Consider the following 13,744-nt stretch of genomic DNA (forward strand, 5'->3'; position numbering starts at 1 on the left):
AGGTCAGAAGGGACCATTATGATCATCTAGTCTGACCTCCTGCACAATGCAGGCCACACAATCTCACCCATCCACTTCTATAACAAACCCCTAACCTATGTCTGAGTTACTGAAGTCCTCAAATTGTGGTTTGAAGACCTCAAGCTGCAGAGAATCCTCCAGCAAGTGACCCGTGCCCCATGCTGCAGAGGAAGGCGAAAAACCTCCAGGGCCTCTGCCAATCTGCCCTGGAGGAAAATTCCTTCCCAACCCCAAATATGGCGATCAGTTAAACCCTGAGCATGTGGGCAAGACTCACCAGCCAGCACCCCGGAAAGAATTCTCTGTAGTAACTCAGATCCCATCCCATCTTTCCTTGTTCGCTCCCCAGCAAAAGCTAGGAGCCAAGCAGCTGTGACATATGCTCCCACCACCTGGCCTCTCCTCGCCACCTCCAAACATGGCAGCTACAGAACAGAGGATGCAGGGGGCTCCCAGGGTTTGAAGGCCCGGGTTAGGAAGTTTTGAACGCAGGCACTCCAGGGTGGGAAGGAGCAAATGATGCTTGCTGGGGGCACACCAGGCTGCTTGTGATTTATACAAGTTTTGTGTGACACAATACGTTTTTCTAAGTGAAAGTTGGAACATACAGGACCAGCCCCAACACCCAAAGACCAGTCCTCAGAGCAGCTGTCTTTGCCACAGAGTCTCTTTCACTTAGAGTCCTTTCCTCTAGCCCAGAGTATTCAAAGTGTTAAGCTTTTGGAGACTGTACTGGGGGGGGTGGGAGGGAAGAGGGAATGCCAGTCGTGCCAGGCACGTGATCAGAGCTCCAGGGAGGACAGCTCATTCTGCCCCTGCAGGCTAGGTACCCTGAGCTCTGTGTTGTTCTAGACCACAGTGAAGAGGCTAAGGATGGCCAGCAACACCATCACCATTATCACGGAGCATATGGTGAACATGTGCCTGGTACGAATCTTGTAGTTGCTGTCATGGAGGAGGAGCATGCCAAGGCAAGCCAGCAGGTTCAGGGGTATGCGGAATTAGGGTGCCCAGACAGCAAGTGTGAAAAATCAGGACAGCGGGTGGGGGGTAATAGGAGCCTGTATAAGAAAAAGACCCAAAAATCAGGATTATCCCTATAAAATTGGGACATCTGGTCACCCTATGCGGAATGTTAGTGGGCAGGTAGGTGTCCAGAGAACCTCCTATTGCAATGACTGGCTCCCCCTGTGGTGGGAGCACTCCAAGAATTGGCAAAGGATCAATGGGATGCAAGTGACTGTACTGTGCTGTCCTCAACAGGAACCTGGGTTGTAATTTGACTAATAAAGTTGCAGCCTGGCTAAAACCCATGCCACATATCCTTGCCTTCTTCCACGTAGGAAGCACACCAATAAACCACTCTTTTCTACTCCATTTCTGTGTTGTATCTCTAGTTTAACACTGAACCAGTTTGTGCCTTTAGGATGTAAGCAAGTCACCGCCCTATGCGTCAATTTCCATCTGTATAATTACGATGATAGTATTTCCCAGATCAAGGGATGTAAAGTGCTATATAAGACCTAAGGATTTTTATTACATACACTATGTGCACATTTATTCAACACAATCAGTACATTTAAGTCTTTAAATATACTAGGATTTGTTTTTAAAAAAAGTATTAATTTGTGTTTAATCAGTTGAAATTTTACATCACTGCCCATCCCTTTCCAAAATAATAACTCTTTTAAGTTTTTATACTAATGAGGGAGATCTTCCATCCACTGAAATAAGGGGGAGGGAGGGCCGGGAGAGCATACCACAATCAAATTAACAGGCTGTTCATAGTGGCTAAGTGTTTAGGAGACTGAACTGTTTATTACCTTGTGTGTCAACAACAGGGCAGTTGAGATGAAAATATCCAAGAGGGTTTGTGTGTCTGGGCTTGTTTTTCTCCCAAAGAAAAACTTGATATTCAGACTGATAGCCAAAGAGTGTGCTACATCAAGTTAAAAAGAGAGCAGTAGTTCCACACAGGTGCACATCTTCCAGCCCTGAAACTGCACCCTAAATCTTCCTTTCTGCAGTGAAGCATAAGGAGCTATGCTCTTCAGCTTGCATGGCATGAATCCACTGCACAGGCTCCCACAATCCTACCTTTCCCTCCTCAAGCAGCAGCACTGTATTGACTGATTCTGCTGCATTAAGGGTTTTCCATACCTGGAAGAACAGGAGGCCATAATTTGGTCCCGTAATAGGATCTTTTATTATACGATCCACAAAATATATATGCAATACTAACTGCTATACATGCATATTGAAGGTTATATAGAAAAGTGCATTCAAATGCAAGAAAAATTTAAATTTTCATGAATTCTTGAAAGGTGCACTGGATAAATTTACCAACCAATAAAGATTGGCAACTAGGCTAAAATAGTATCAGATAGGATGGTTTATTATATTTATAAATAATGTGAGGCACCAAAATCCTACAGTAATTGACAATGTAGGTAAATAAATTTCAACATAGTTACCGAGTTTTACTGGAGCAACAGTAGTTCCTTTTCATTATATTGTACTTGCTGAATATTCACATTGATCATTGTTGCATGTATGCATTACAATAAGGTCTTTCATGGCAAGATGATAAAAATGGTCAGAGCTAAGGTTGCTGTGGAAACTTGATCTCTGAATTTCCTGATTTTTGTGCAATTAAAGCCTCATCCCTACTGTCACTTTAACATACTTTTTGGCTTTAAAAAAATCTGTATAAATGTCCTTTTTATAATGCATTTCAATAAATATTTTGTCAGAAGATACATTTGCATTTATTTTAATGACTGGTCCTCAAAAAGAGCATTTCTCCAAACTTTCTAAAACACTATTTGACTTAGGGGCCCCAAGAATAATCATGAGGAATTTCAACTCAAAAGGCAGTAATTCAGGAAAGTCATAAGCCACTAAGAATGACATAAATTAGAAATGGGAGATCCATCCTTTATACCATCTTATGCCAACGTAGATTTATTTCTCACAGCATATTCTTAAATGTTTTGCTTCAACCATGAGTAATAAAAACAGCTAATGATTAAGTGAATTCTGGCAAGGAAAAAAAAAAGTGTTGCAAAGCCTGATGTGGACAGGACAGAACACTGAAAGGATTCCAAGTGAGCAAACATCAAATGAAGGATTATCCTTATTTGTGGGGAATCCATTGCAGCAAGAAATTGAACCAGAGACCTTCACATCCAGAAGCAGAAGGGCTACATATTGAACTAAATGAGAATCTTCTTTTTCTGTCACAGTAGTCCTATGGCTATGATTAATAATATGGTGCACAAAAGATACATGTTTCAAAGACTTCTCTTTGAGAGCCCCAGTCCAAGTATTAACCAGGCCAAGCCTTGCTTAGCTTTGCAGGCCAGATCAGATGAGGCCTATTCAAACCTTATCAGTTCTTAAAAACAGCCAGCAAATGTCTTGTCAACCACAACATCCTGTAGCACTTATAATTTGAGTCATCCCAGAAATCACAGTGAAAGATAGCTTAATTATTGCAAAATTTAATCCTCAGATGCACACCTGCTAAATAAATTAGTTTGTTAAATTATCAGTTTTAACATTTTATAAATTATTTGAAAATTTGAAAGAGCTATTGTCAAGCAGAATTCACTCTGAGTCAAAGGGGAAAACTCTTTATAAATGAATGAATGAAACTTGTACGAGGCCAAGAAATATCCACAGATCTGAAAAACTGTCAGTTCCAAACCACCCCTTTTCCTCTTGTGAAATCAGCTAGAATTGTTAGGAGAATAATTACAAAAACAAGCATCTGCCTTAGGAACATTTGGAATGCCATACTTTGGTGCATACTTAAGTCAGAGAAAAGCTATACATTGTGAGTGGTCAGCACCGGATTTTCAAATATTCACATCTTTTTATTTCTAAACAAATTTTTTTAAAACAAGCACAAATTTGAATTTCTCATTCAGAGGGGACAAGGTTTAAAGCAAAGCCATTTCTTTGCTACCTGAGCATGAAAACAGATTCTGAAAAAAATATCAACTGATGAAAAATTTCGCTCCTGATTCACACAAACAATTTACTCAGAACTGAAATACTGCTGACAGGCTTTTATTAAAAAAAAATGTATAAACTCCCTTTTAGGGTGAAACCAAGTATGAGAAATTTAAATACAACAAATATTTTGAGAAATGTAAGTGAATGAAAATAAAGGTTTGATACGCATGTGCCATTTCCACTTTTATTGTGTTGCTACAGTTATGCGAGTCCTTTCAAGCAAAGATGCTCAGAAGATGATTGTGCAACTGAGAGAACTAAAAAAGTAATATTTGATATTTAATTGTGCCATAGGATCCACCTGTCAAGAGTTCAACTGGACTCAACCGCATGATATAAAACAGAATCATACTTGTGAAACCTGCAGTCTCAGAAAGCAGAAACAGAAAGTCTAATAACAAATGGTAATAAAGCACGTGGAACATTACCAGCCGACAGATTCCAGTTCTTCAGCTTTCAATTTATAGTATGCACCAAAACTTTGAAACTAAAAATACGAAGCAAAATGACCCAGATAAATAAAGCCTGGATATCTACTAGATACCAAATCCTCCTTCAGTTTAGTTAAAAAAAAAATCTACTTCACTGTAAATATAAAAAACAACAACAAAGCAATGTGTTGAAGATGCCATTGTCAAATAAGTCACAGCATGCTCCAAGTATATCTTAGACATACACCAGCAGAGATCAAGTACAAGACACCAGGGCCAAATTATCCACTAGCTTAAACAGGCTGCTTATTCTGTTGACTTCAGTTAAGTAATACCCACTTATGACAAAGGTGAATTTGGCTGACTGTATTTACACAAACGGAAGGATCTTCATATTCACGATCTCATCCACCAACTTATCTGCTCTAATTCCTCTGCTCCCCCTCCCAATCCACTACTCCTTTCATCTTTTTCCTACCCCTATCTTCTAGCCTTATTCATGCTGTTCCCTTCTCTTGAAGCAGCGTCTCAGATTTCATCCACCAAGAGCCTTCTCTTCCCATCCAAATATCACTTTAAACTTGTTTCTTCCAGGAATCCTTGTAAGCTTATTGTCCATTCCAATCATCCCTCCTTACCATCCTTAACCTAATGTGTGGTCCCCAGTTTTTGCCTAGTCTTTCTATGGGTCTGATCTGTATTTCCTTAAGAAAAACATCCTTTGAAGTCAGTTAGAGTTTTGTCTAAGTAAGGAAAAAGTAGTGTACATCAAACCTCTTCACTTCAAGCTCTTCAGGGCCCAGAAAGCAACTTAATCTATATTCTGTGAAGCAGCACTATGCAAAGAGGACAGAACTTGCAAACCCACTTGAGGGGTTGGCGGAATCCAGCTCTAACCGATTATTAAAACAAAACACAGCTTTTTTTTTTTTTTTACTTTCATCTATATAATCCAAAGCGAGCTGACACTCCTTCATGAGAGCTCTGAATTCTTTAATAAACAAACATTTCTTAAGATTAGGAATTATTTCTTTCAGGAACACAAATTAGCATGTTTGTATTTCCAATGCATTATAGAACACTATATAGCAAATATCTATTTCTCAAAATGAGCAGCTTTTCAAAGATCTACTCATGTTTGTGTATGTAAATATATACATAAATACACTGATAAATGTATTTAGAGAGACAGAGACAGATTTTAGCAGATAGTGTGTTTATTCCTACAAGGCAGACAACATATAAATGTTTTCAGATCTATCCCTTGTGAACAAAACAATAAATCTGGGATTTTCTAAATCAGATGAAAGAGAGGGGGACCAGAAATAATCTAAAAACCCCCTTCCTTTGCATATCACAAACTTTTAGAAATTAGACTTGTAACTTCAAATTCACTTATAAGAACACTAAGCTTCTTGCATTCCTAATAATTATGTATTCTTAGAGTCTTTCTAAAAGTACTCCAGAAACTAAGCATAATTTGACTTTACTTTTCTTTATTGACAGGGGAGAAAGAGTATGTGTTTGTGGGAGGAGCACTCAAGCTGCTGCCAGTTCTCCAGGTTGCAATTATGTTTTAAATGCAATTTAAATGTGGGTCTGACTTCTCAAGACTGACAGTAACAATCAAAAGAACTAAAAGGAGATGCCTATATTTCTGCCCCTCTGCTATTAATTTCTATTTCTCTCTCTCTGCAATGCTTTTGGAGAATATTGTTTGTATCAAAGATGCTAAATCAAATATCATGTATTTCTCTTTGTTAAAAACCTGTCAGTAAACACTTATTCTTCCAACCTTAACTTCTTCCCCCCTACCATCACTAATGCTCGCTCCTCCCAAATAAAACAAAACAGATGGAAACTTCAAACTAAGTGAACAAAAGAGATTTTTTGTTCCCTCTTTTCTAGAAGATAGAGGATAAAATCGTGGTAGCTGGAAGAAGAAAAGATTTTGTGTTCCATCCTGCAACATTTGCTCAAGCACAGTGACTTCAATGGGACACGTGAGTAAGGACTACTCATGGGAGCTAGGGCTGCAAGTCTCTAGTAGGTCATCTAGTCCATCCCCCTAACACTATCAAATTATTTCCCTTAGTATGTGTATACTGGGGCTTTGGATAAAATTGGAGTTAATCATTTTATTTATAAAGAAGCACCCAACACACTCTCTGCCATTGCTCTGGTTAGAGAGAGGAGGAGCTTGTGTGCCATACATTTAAAATGAACTTTAAATGTTGTTATAAAACTATATGAATTTGTTATTTATAAAGCATCACCCTCAGAGTCACTATGTTCAAACAGAAGTATCTACACAACTTAACTCCTGTTATCCTTAAACTCGGAAGTCACACAGACTTCAATGGTTCTACTGGTGTGAGTAAGGCAAGAAGGATTTAAGGAAAAGTTGCCACACAATTAGGGCCCAATTCTGGGAGGGACCTGGCCTCTTCATAGTTAGTTCTTGTTCCAACTCTCTACCCAGCAACCCATTATTCCTCTCTATATTGCCTGTTCCAATCACCGAGGGCCCCAACCACTGCTCAACCACCATCCTAGCCTCTCCCTTGATCCAGCCTCCACTCATCATCCCTTGCTCCCAGACCTACCTTTCCCCTTCAACACTTGCCTCAGCCTCCCTTAGAACATCTGTGCCCAGGTCCCCTTCACCTCCAGCACCTGCCCCCTCTAGTTTTCAGCCCATCTCAGCTCCCTCAACCACACCTGTCCTCACCCCCTGAGCTCTTCCTCCAGCTCCCTGAGCCCCTCCTCCAGTCATGTACCACTCCGGGGCTGAACCTCACTCTAGCCCCCAAAAGGCAGTAAACTCTCCCTTGGCTTCCCCCCAACCTCATAACGTAGGTGGTGACCCCCCAGCCTCCTTGTACCCACTTGCTACTGTGGGCATGAAGGCCCCTTTAGCCTCTGCCTGGGGGCCTGTGAACCCCCCATGGAGATGAACCCTTTCAGCTCTCCACCCCCCGTCACTCTGGGAATAAACCCGCCTGACCCCCCCCCCCATTGAGCAATGAAGCACTTCACCCTCCAAACTGGGGATTAAACCCGTTAGATCCCCCCAAGTCTCCCCACAGGGGGGTGAAGCCGCCTTACACCTCACCAACTGGGGGTTAATCCCCCCAAACCCCTCCTGTACCCAGCCCCCCATGGGGGGTTAGACCCCCCCAGGCTCCGCACAGGGGGATGAAGCCCCCTCACACCCCACCCCGGGGGGGTTAGACGCCCCGTACCCAGCCCCTGCGGGGAGGTGAAGCCCCCCAGACCTCCACCTATGGGGGGCTCACACCCCCAGTTTGGGGTTGAACCCCTTCTCCCCAGCCCCCCTCGGGGGGGTGAAGCCCCCTCCCCCATCAACCCCTTTATTTACCGCCATCATCAGCACGCGCGAGCTGTCACCGAGCGCGAGACACCCCAACCGGGGCGGGCCCCGCCCCCTCCCCGCCCATTGGCCACCAGCCCCGCCCCGCCCCCCGACGCCATTGGTCGGAAAGCACGCCACACACTCTATCCTCCCCGCCCTTCGCTAGCGCTGTACGCCCCATTCACCGACACCACTTACGCCATCTCCGCAAGGCTCTTGTGAGCGGCCCTGCGGGGTTCTTCGGCGCTTTACGCCCGTGACCGAGCACAGCGGAAACTTTCCTTTATTTTACGCCATTTACGCTGCCCAGACCGCGAACTTTTTACTAGTGTACGTGAATTGCGCAGACTGCCGATGAATTCCCCGCGGCTTTACGCTGCTTGCGTTGCTCGAGATTTCGAACGCGGGACTAGCTTACGGCGCTTGCGTAGCCTGCCGGGGCAGGCTCTTCAGTGGCTTAGGGCAATTGCGCTGCGGAATGGGAGGGGGAGAAGGGCGGAGGGGCGGGGACTCCATAGCCCCACCCCGGGACGGTGACGTAGCCGGGCTTTGTGAATCGCAGGCTGAAGTTTGGTTGAGTCACACGAGGGTAAATAAGGCTGTTTCAGAGACAAAGAGACTCTTAAAGGGGCAGGAGCGCCTTGTGCAGCGCCCCCCCCGCGCGCGCAGAGGGGCCCACGCTGCAGGGAGCTGAGCTCCCCTCCCCATCATTGCAGCCACACAGGGTCCAAGCTGGGGCCATGGCCACATCAGGCATTCCACCCTGTATGGGCCATGTCCCGCACCACAATTGCACGGGGCCACTGCCCTGGAGCCACTTCCAACACCACTAGTGCATGGGGCCATGTCTGGCACCACCATTGCACGGGGACACTGCCACGGGGCCACGTCTGGCACCGCCATTGCACGGGGACACTGCCACGGGGCCACGTCTGGCACCGCCATTGCACGGTGCCATGTTCAGCACCACCAGTGCACAGGGACACTGCCACGGGGCCACATCTGGCACCACCAGTGCACGGCACCATGTTCAGCACCACCAGTGCACAGGGACACTGCCACAGAGCCAGCTCAGGTGGTGCTGATTGCATGGGGACATCTCAGGCATCACCATTGCATGGGGACACTGCAATGTCAGGGCCATGTCAGGCAGGGCCACTGCTACGGGACCACATCTGGCCCTATCATTGCACAGGAACATTGCCATGGGGCCACATAATCTGCTGCCACACCACACAGGCCACATGAGGCACCACTGCTGCCTAGGTCACTGCCGTGGGGTACGGGAGCTGTGTGGTACAATGCAGTGGCGAGTGAGAGAGGGACATTTTCTATCATTAGCACCTACCGAGGTAGCCTCAGCCTTGAAGAAGGCAGAACCATTCCAACAAATCCAGACTGTCCTGGCACAGTGGATCCCAGACTATCACAGAGCACTTCACAAACACACATAAAAACCGAAGGAGAGGTCATCTAAATTGCCTTTGGAAATTAATGGCCAAGGAGCACTGAGCCTCTTTGTCTACTAACAACCTCCCTTTCCTCATTAAAATCTCTCCTTAAAACTCACTTCTTCCAGGAATCTTTCAAACTTTCTTCATACCATCACCTTTGGCCCACCTCTGGTCTATTTTAGGCCCTGGTCCTAAACAGAGATCCTCCCTGGTCCTTGGACTTCAATTGGATTTTCCCCATAGAGTGCACCCTTCGACTGTGAACTGCAGCCAATTTCAGTCTTGGTGTAATTCCTTTAACATCAAAAGAAGTTAAACCAAGGGTTACTTTGGCCCTTTATATACTTACTCAGTTTGTAAAGCGCCGCACCAACGTGCAGGCACTGTATAAGTATGGAGAATAATGGTACGTAGTAAGAACATAAGAACAGCCATACTGGATCAGACCAAAAGGTCCATCTAGCTCAGGTTTCAGAGTATCTCAGCATCTTGTCTTCTGCCAGTGGCCAATGGCATGTGCCCCATAGGGAATGAACAGAACAGGTAATCATCAAGTGATCCATGCCCTGTCACCCAATCCCAGCATCTGGCAAAGAGAGGCTAGGATACCATTCTGTCCATCCATTGATGGATCTGTCCTCAATGAATGTATCTAGTTCTTTTTGGAACCCTGTTCTAGTCTTGGCCTTCACAATATCCTCTGGCAGAGTTCCACAGGTTGACTGTGCGTTGTGTTTAAGAAATACTTCCTTTTGTTTTAAGCCTGCTGCCTATTAATTGCATTTAGTGATGCTTATTTCGTGTGTTATGAAGAGTAAATAAAACTTCATTTACTTTCTCCACACCAGTCATGATTTTATAGACCTCTATCATATCCCCCATTTAGTCGTCTCCCATTTTTGTTGTCCTTTTCTAAATCTTTTCCAATTCCAATATATTTTGTTTGAGATGGGGTGACTACATCTACACGCAATATTCCAGATGTGGGCATACCATGGATTTATATAGAGGCAATGTGATATTTTCTGTTTTATCATCTATCCCTTTCTTAAGGATTCCCAACATTCTGTTTGCTTTTTTGACTGCCACTGCACATTGAGTGGATGTTTTCAGAGAACTATCCACAATGACTCCAAGATCTCTCTCGAGTGGTAACTGCTAATTTAGACCCCATCATTTTATATGTATAACTGGGATTATATTTTCCAATTTGCATTATTTTACATTTATCCACATTGAATTTCATCTGCTATTTTATTGCCCAGTCACCCAGCTTTGAGAGATCCTTGTATAGCTCTTCGCAGTCTGCCTGGGACTTAACCATCTTGAGTAGTTTTGTAGCAGTAGGAATAGTCTCAGTGTGCTATTGGCTCCCTCCCTGAAGCCACTATTGAGTCAGGAGACAGATTCTGTTCCTGTCTCTGCCACTGAATTGCAGTGTGACCCTAAGTAAAGTCATTTAACCTCTCTATGCTTCAGTTTCCTCAGTGGTAAAAGCAGGATAATAATACATACCTCCATTCAAAAAAGCACTGAAATCTGCAGCTGATCATTATTACGTAGAGCCCAATCCTGCTCCCCTTGAAATCAGTGGCAAAGACTTCCAATGACTTCCAAAGGAGAAGAGGCAAGCCCCAAGGTAGTGCACAGGAGAGCCTCCCTCTCAAAATTGTATGTGCACTCTGAAAATGCTGCAAAGTCACAGGGAAATCTAACCTCCCAGGCCCTGACAGGCAAAAATGGTGCAGTTTTCCAACTGTGTTGGCTCAATAACGTTAACATGACATGACCAAAAACTTAACACTCAGTCAGAGGCAGACTACCGCTGTTTGAAGCCAAGTCAGCTGGCCCTAGTATAGCCTTGCTGGGAGGGGGAAAAGGGATAATAATTTTGCCCATCAAAACAGGGGTCCCAGAGAGGAAAAGAAATGCTTTTTGCATGAAGCAGTCAGTCAGCCCCCTACTTTAGAGAAGACAGTCACATCAATGGATGCCTTTACTAAGAGATAATAGGCCTAGATCCTATCCTTACACCCATGCAACCCTACTGACATCACTGGAGTGGTATAGATGTGATTGAGAGCAGAATTTAGCCCAAGGGGTCCAGGGTTGTGACTGCAGAACAGTAACCGGCCTTACGAAGAGAACAAACACCAATGAGATCCAGCACACACATTACACTCTTTAAAGACATGTGACTTTGGTTACAAAAGGCATCTGAGATACCAAAACCATTTTTGGATTAAGAGAGGCATTTGCAATATTTGATGTGCCTAATCTTCCAGTCACAATTCCACAGCCTTTCTTAAAAAACAAACAAAACACACACACACACACACACACACACACAACACAGCAGGATGGAGAAGATGATCTGTCCAAAGAGCACAATTTTTTGGTTAAAGATCCTAGCCACACACAGCGTAACAATGAGCTAAGGGCCACACTCTGCAAGCTTTACTCACAAGACTCTCCCCTGAAGTCAGTGTGAGAGCCAGGATTTAGTCTTGAAGGTGGCAATTTTACAACAAAAAAACTTCAAAAGCAGACTCCAAAGAGAGACTGCTAAACTTGAATTAATATGCAAATTAGATACAATTAACTTAGGTTTGAACAGAGACTGGGAACAGTTGGGCCATTACACTAATTGAATCTATTTCCCTATGTTAAGTATCCTCACACCTTCTATGGGTCATCTCGATTATCACTTCAAAAGTTTTTTTCTCCTGCTGATGATAGCTCATCTCAATTGATTGGCCTCTTACAGTTGATTTGGCTACTTCCACCTTTTCATGTTCTCTGCGTGTATAAATATCTTCTTGCTGTATGTTCCAGTCTATGCATCCGATGAAGTGGGCTGTAGCCCACAAAAGCTTATTCTCAAATAAATTTGTTAGTCTCTAAGGTGCCACAAGTACTCCTGTTCTTTCTGAGGATTTAGTGAGTAACGTGCCTTTGAGTTGCAAGACCAGACCCCAAACTAGCTCCCCAGGCTTCCAATATGTTCAAATTGCTAATTTATTTAAATACGGTTTGTTGCAAATCATTTAAGCAGGGCTTACGAGCCCCACTGCCATGTTATTTAATGTATTCAGCGTTAAATAATAATAAAAAATGCCCATACAACAAGCTCTAGGTGCCGTAACAATTAATTACACTTACAGGTATAAATGATGCCCCCCCTTCAGCAAGAAAACGAAACAAACAAAACCAAAACCATCATCTATAAATAATGAATCTATCAACTCAGTCAACCAGTAAATCAAAGCAACAAAACAGCTTGTCTCTCTCCAATCCTCCAGAAACACATCTTCAGCCTTCTTCCCCAGACCCTGTCCGATTGCAGCTTGCCTGGAAGATCAGGTTTATTTAGGTCCAAGACTTGTTTTGCTCAGTTTACTTTTTAGACACAGGGCTGCAGTGCAAGTTCTGTCTATGGGCTGGGGATGCAGAACATGTTTTTTGAATAAGCCATGCACTGGTCCCTCAGGTTACTTGCTCAAACTGGTGTGACGTAAGGCATGAGTTAAGGACTGACAACCCTGCAAAGCCTCTGGGCACGGAACTCCCACTGACCTCACCAGGAGTTCAGCAGGAGGCGTGGCTACAGGGCCAGGATAGTTCTGCTCATTTGAAAGATGCAGAATTGTGAAATTAAGCAGAGAAGATCCTTGCCTAGCAGCTATTTACTTGGGAAGTTCCTTGGGAAGGCGTTTCAGGGGAAGCGACACAAAGGTCTTGCAGCTGCAGAACCGAGGTAAACAGCCAGGCTGCTATCTATTTAGCAAACAACACAAACCACAGAAAAATATAAAGAGGAGAGAGGAAATTTACATTCCCCAGGCAGGCAGCTCCTCAGTGTTTAGAGCCAAGGGCACAGATGGCTTAAAGGGAGGGAATTTCCCTAGCTTTCCATCCAAATAAGTAAATCATTGCTGTATGATATCCAAGCCCTGCAGTAAATCTACAATCTGCCGCTTGCAAACCCTTACTCACCTTAATAGTCCCACTGAAATCAATGGGACTTCACAGGTGAGTAGAGATTTAAAGCAGAGAGACCACTATCAGTTTCATCAGTTCCCTTTCTAGCCATGAGATAGGGTGGCAGATACTTTGTTTCAACAGATGAGAAGAATCCTTCAGGAAGACCAGACTCCATTTGTATCATCGGAGAGCCAGAAGGTTTTAATCCGCCCATCAGCGATCAAAGATGATGGCAAGTTAAGAACATAACCACAAGGGGACAGCAAAGAATTGAGAGAGATTTTTGGTCACAAAAGGAAATTATTTTCCATCGAGGGTGTAAAGCCCCTCAACAAAATCAAAGATAAACGTAGCTACGAAATAACTTCTGCACCAGAGAAAAATTAAAGAAATTTGTTACAACACACACACACACCCCCACCCACCCACCCCCCCCTTGCTGGATAAAAAGACTCCAC

The 13,744-nt window shown here is 43.9% G+C and overlaps 1 protein-coding gene across 6 annotated transcripts in view; it reads right to left on the bottom strand.

The window, feature by feature from the left end:
* Nucleotides 1–8,273, bottom strand: part of USP49 (ubiquitin specific peptidase 49) — a 55,615-nt gene extending 47,342 nt beyond the window's left edge. For 3 of the 6 annotated variants that reach the window (XM_045014023.1, XM_045014032.1, XM_045014026.1), the window contains exon 1: nt 7,718–7,780. The gene's annotated coding sequence lies outside the window, so the exon portion shown is untranslated. Of the gene's footprint in view, nt 1–7,717; nt 7,781–7,854; nt 7,921–8,046 lie in introns of those variants that run through there. The other 3 variants (XM_045014028.1, XM_045014034.1, XM_045014029.1) reach the window with 3 other exon arrangements.
* Between the last annotated feature and the right edge of the window lie 5,471 nt (nt 8,274–13,744).

This window comes from Mauremys mutica, chromosome 4 (genome assembly GCF_020497125.1).
Source record: "Mauremys mutica isolate MM-2020 ecotype Southern chromosome 4, ASM2049712v1, whole genome shotgun sequence".
Taxonomy (NCBI): Eukaryota; Metazoa; Chordata; order Testudines; family Geoemydidae; genus Mauremys; species Mauremys mutica.